The sequence below is a fragment of the Coregonus lavaretus genome (assembly GCF_964263955.1).
Source record: "Coregonus lavaretus genome assembly, contig: HAP1_SCAFFOLD_819, whole genome shotgun sequence".
Taxonomy (NCBI): domain Eukaryota; kingdom Metazoa; phylum Chordata; class Actinopteri; order Salmoniformes; family Salmonidae; genus Coregonus; species Coregonus lavaretus.
This window is the reverse complement of record NW_028160043.1, coordinates 118,181-123,885: the sequence shown is the minus strand read 5'-3', so window position 1 is coordinate 123,885 and position 5,705 is coordinate 118,181.

Genomic DNA, 5,705 nt, shown 5'->3' with positions numbered 1-5,705 from the left:
GTCATGTTCTCCAGAGAGACTCATCTTAGAGGCAGTGCCCCACTCCTCTCTCTCCTCAGAGAGCCTCATTGAACCTAACCAAAGATATGAAGCATAATGTTACAGTAACGTTAGGCAAAAATACAGACGGTCATAAAACACAACAGTTGAAGCACAGTGATGCGCAATAACATTAGCCATATCTAGTTAGAGAATGTGACAATTATTGCACTAAACTCTGTATTATGTGGATATTATGTTACCTTCCACCAGGGGTCCCCGACAACATTCAGCCTTCCTCTGTTCCCTTCCACCAGGGGTCCCCGACAACGTTCAGCCTTCCTCTGTCACCTTCCACCAGGGGTCCCCGACAACGTTCAGCCTTCCTCTGTCACCTTCCACCAGGGTCCCCGACAACATTCAGCCTTCCTCTGTTCCCTTCCACCAGGGGTCCCCGACAACGTTCAGCCTTCCTCTGTTACCTTCCACCAGGGGTCCCCGACAACGTTCAGCCTTCCTCTGTTCCCTTCCACCAGGGGTCCCCGACAACGTTCAGCCTTCCTCTGTTCCCTTCCACCAGGGGTCCCCAACAACATTCAGCCTTCCTCTGTTCCCTTCCACCAGGGGTCCCCAACAACATTCAGCCTTCCTCTGTTCCCTTCCACCAGGGGTCCCAGACAACATTCAGCCTTCCTCTGTTCCCTTCCACCAGGGGTCCCCAACAACATTCAGCCTTCCTCTGTTCCCTTCCACCAGGGGTCCCCGACAACATTCAGCCTTCCTCTGTTCCCTTCCACCAGGGGTCCCCGACAACATTCAGCCTTCCTCTGTTACCTTCCACCAGGGGTCCCAGACAACATTTAGCCTTCCTCTGTTACCTTCCACCAGGGGTCACCAACAACAAGGGGACCTTATTACCTCCACACCAGTGTAACGGCTCTCATATGGCTCACCAACGAAGGACAGGGTACTGTTCTCTTTCACTGTTTATTCTGCAAATACATACACAACACTGTGTAAACCTCAGAACAACTGCAAACCCACCAAGCAATCTCCATCAAAGTTTAACAACTCTTTTACTGGAACAATTGTATAACAATGTATATTTATAATATGCATTTTATACATTACATTTATAACAACATGACTACAGAGGAGCGCTCAACTTATAACTTACAATAACACATCACCACAGCACTATGGGCTACACGTGTACAGTAACATAACATTATTCCATATAATTTCAAATCAAATTGTATTGGTCACATGCGCCGAATACAACAGGTGCAGACATCACAGTGAAATGCTTACTTACAGCCCTTAACCAACAGTGCATTTATTTATTTATTTTTAAGTAAAAATAAAACAACAACAAAAAAAGTGTTGAGAGAAAAAAGAGCAGAAGTAAAATAAAGTGACAGTAGGGAGGCTATATATACAGGGGGGTACCGTTGCAGAGTCAATGTGTGGGGGCACCGGCTAGTTGAGGTAATATGTAAATGTGGGTAGAGTTAAAGTGACTATGCATAAATAATTAACAGAGTAGCAGCAGCGTAAAAAGGATGGGGTGGGGGGGGCAGTGCAAATAGTCTGGGTAGCCATGATTAGCTGTTCAGGAGCTTGGAAGAAGTTCACCAACAGTACATTTGGGAGCACATACCTGCAAATACATACACAACACTGTGTAAACGTCAGAACAACTGCAACCCACCAAGCAATCCGAGTGACATGAAATAAAATAAAAGTACATTTACACTTCGCGAGGTAACTAGCCTCATCAGCAAAGAAAGTGCAAGGCGAACGTTAGCTAACCTTTAGCATTAACGCAACGTGCACATTTTGTAAATGTCCATAAAATTGTAAATACATGACACAACTCTGTAACACTATCACATAACATGTCAACATCGATAGTGATTATAAAACAATATGGTTTTCAGCCTAACATACATTAGATATCATTTAAAAGTGAAAACACTGGGTGCAGCATGGATCACGAGACACACATCCATCAAAGTTGAACAACTCTTTGACTGGATGCTGCGTGATCATGTGCACATATATTATATACACTGGGATGCAATTATTCAAATAATACAGCAGGTGGCTCCACAACTATACATACGTTTACATTACCTGGCTGCTTAATTATGACAAAACTCATAAAACTAAGGATGTCTATTTCAACCCTGTTACACCCACCCCCACTGAATTTAGGCAGAATTTAAGCAGCAACCACAAAACATGAACACGCATATAAATCAAATTACACAACATATAAAGGTCCATTTACAAGATAACTGTCACGCCCTGGCTCTGGGGACTCTAATATGTTGAGCCAGGGTGTGTAAAGTCTATGTGTGTTGTTCTAGGTTTCACATTCTGGTATTGTGGTTCTATGTTGGCCAGTGTGGTTCTCAATCAGAGGCAACGTGATTCAGCTGTTGCTTGTTGTCTCTGATTGAGAACCATACTTTAGCAGCCTGTTTCCCCACAGAGTTTGTGGGATCTTGTTTCTAGTCTGTAGTGTTAGACCGTGAACTGTCACGTTTTCGTTTTGTCGTTTTTGATCGTGTCTCTAATAAAGAGTATGTTTGCCTGCAACGCTGCGCCTTGGTCCTCATCTCTAACCAACGATCGTGACAATAACCAACATTTGCCGTATCCCAAAAGGATGAAGTGGAAGGAGAATTGGCCAAACTCTCAAACGATCTACTGGCTGTAGGATGCCTTTCTACACCCCACCCAACCTAGCTACACAGTGTACTACTAGGCCTCACCAATAAAGTACAATGTGTAAGTCACTAGAGTGTCAGCAAATTGTGAGTCACTAGGCTGTTCAGACTTTTCAATGGCGGTAGAAGAGCGTGTCTGCTCACTGGAGCTCTTCTGAATCTCTTGAGTCTTGAGAGACCAGTGATTCTGAGGTCACACCTGAAGATTTCCTCATGCTCCTGTCTACTACTTGGTACCTGTGTGATCCAATCTCGAGTTCTTCCTTCAGAGTCCACAAGCTTCTGATCAGGTAAAGAGTTCTCTCTCTCTCTCTCTCTCTCTCTCTCTCTCTCTCTCTCTCTCTCTCTCTCTCTCTCTCTCTCTCTCTCTCTCTCTCTCTCTCTCTCTCTCTCTCTCTCTCTCTCTCTCTCTCTCTCTCTCGGCGCAGTGGTCTAAGGCGCTGCATCTTGACACAGTGCAAGCTGTGTCACTAGAGATCCTGGTTCGATTCCAGGCTCTGTCTGTCCCAGCCGCGACCAGGAGACCCATGGGGCGGCGCACAATTGGCCCGGGGTAGGGGAGGGTTTGGCTGGCAGGGATGTTCTTGTCCAATCGCGCACTAGCGACTGATGTGGCGGGCCGGATTCCTCTGGCACATTGGTGCGGCTGTCAAGAAGCAGTGCGGCTAGATTGGGTTGTGTTTCAGAGGACGCACGACTCTTGACCTTCGCCTCCCCCATGTCCGTACGGGAGTTGCAGCGATGGGACAAGACGGTAACTACCAATTGGATACCATGAAAAAGGGGGTAAAATTCCAACAACAAAACAAATTGAATTCTCCCTGTGTGATACCTTGTACAGACACGTCCTGCTCCATCCCAGATAGTGAATCTTGAGGAAAGGATCTCCCTTGTCTCACGTTTCCATCATCACATGGCAAACAAGATTGTGAGCACCGGAACTTGGAGTCAGGCCGACAGACATGGATGTGGTCCTCTGTAGCTCAATTGGTAGAGCATGGCGTTTGTTACGCCAGGGTAGTGGGTTCGATCCCCGGGACCACCCATATGTAAAAATGTATGAACACATGACTGTAAGTCGCTTTGGATAAAAGCGTCTGCTAAATGGCATATTATATTATTATTATTATTATTATATTATTATGAAGAGCGGCCAGAAACTGCACTTTCCTCGTCTACTTGGAAGAAGTTCACCAACAGGATTAGGTTCCGATGGGCTACTTTTTCCTTTCCAGTGGCTGTATTACATATTCTGTATGTGTGAGGGCCTGGATTCATATCCGCCACATTGTATATTGTCAATTCCCATCGACCCGCCACTTTCCTCTTGCCTCTTTCTTTCTTGTTTGCCAACAGTACTCGATCGCCGACTTCTATGGTGGGCCCCTTGACCTTTCTGTTGTAAATCGCCGTTTGTCGGTTCTGTTCTTTTGCAGCATGTTCCTGCGCTATCACCATAGCATCCTTCAGATCATTGGAGTGCGACACCACATACATGTCGTAACTGTTAACAGCTGGGTCGTTCAGAGTGTTTCTGAAAAGCAATTCTACTGGCAGATGAGGGATCAGGTAGAAGGGGCCGTACCCCGTCGTCTCATGAGTGGTGCAATTGTACATGAATGTCAATGTCTGCAGGTGTCTCGGCCAGTCTAACTTAGTCTAAATCATGTTGCCAAGCGTCCGATTTAAATGTTCCACGCTGCCATTCCCCATCGGGTGATACGGTGTCGTGTACGACTTACTCACACCAGAGACTCTGAGTCACCCGCTGATCAACTGACTCTCGAAACTAGAATAGCACACGAGAAAGGGTCCTGTCGTTGAGTTGCTCATCACGAAGCTCCTTATCAGAGTAGGCAGGTAAGGTGTCTTGACCAGGTGGTATCAGTTGAGGTAAATGATGCACCATTTCCGCAGTACGTGTTCTAGCTCCTGTGTCCCAGTTGTCATGTGACTGGAGTATGGCTGACACCTCATCTGCTGCCAAGGACTGAGAACACATGTAGACAGACATGGAAGTTCTCTGTGAGCGTACACATTTGGGGCTGCCTTTGAGATCACTGGACCACCTGAAGGCATCTTGGACTGAAGCATTTGACACTGCTTGAACGTCGCTAAGGAGTTTTTCGTAGGGCTCACGAAGCAGTCTGTGGCCAACACCTTTGACAAAGGGCAACAGCAACCATATTCTGAGGACCCAGCACGTACTTGATGTCAAAATCGTAACTGGCGAACTTGGCCACCCAGCGCTGCTTGCAACAGTCCAGCCTCGGCTTGGTCATAATATGAGTAAGTGGATTGTTGTCAGTCCAAACAGTAAACACATGGCCTTTCAACCAGTGACTGAACTTGTCGTAGATTGACCCACTTCATTGCCAGGAACTCTAACCAATGAGCTGGGTAGTTCTTCTGAGACAAAGACTTGCTGGCAAAAGAAATGGGCCTGGCACAGGTTTCTCTTTCTTGCAACTGTGACAGGACAGCACCAATGCCATCCAGTGATGCATCTGTTGACAACATGAACGGATGGGAGAAGTCAGGATGTGCCAACACCACCGTGTCTACTAGAGAGGTCTTCAACTTTTCCAAGGCTCATGTTCGCGTGTCCAGTCTGCGACGATCAACTTTCGACACTGTGAGGAGTGCTTTACTTTCTGATGACCTTTTGGGTTTTCTCTTTGATCCAGTCAACAACGAGAAAAAGAGGTCTGACTATTGCGGAGAAACCTGGCACAAATTGTTGGTAGTAGTTTACCATGCCAAGGAACGACCTTATCCGTTTCTGTGAAGGAGTCACACCATTAAATTCCATCAGATCAGCACTGCTCATCTTAGAGATGCTGTCAACTTTACTAGGATCTGTAGACACACCATGTTGATCAATTATGTGACTTGACAAACAAGGAACTTGACAAGCATTTCTTTGGGGCCAACTTCATGTTGTGACTACGAAGCCTGCTGAAGACCATCACCAAGTGTTCCAAGGCAGTC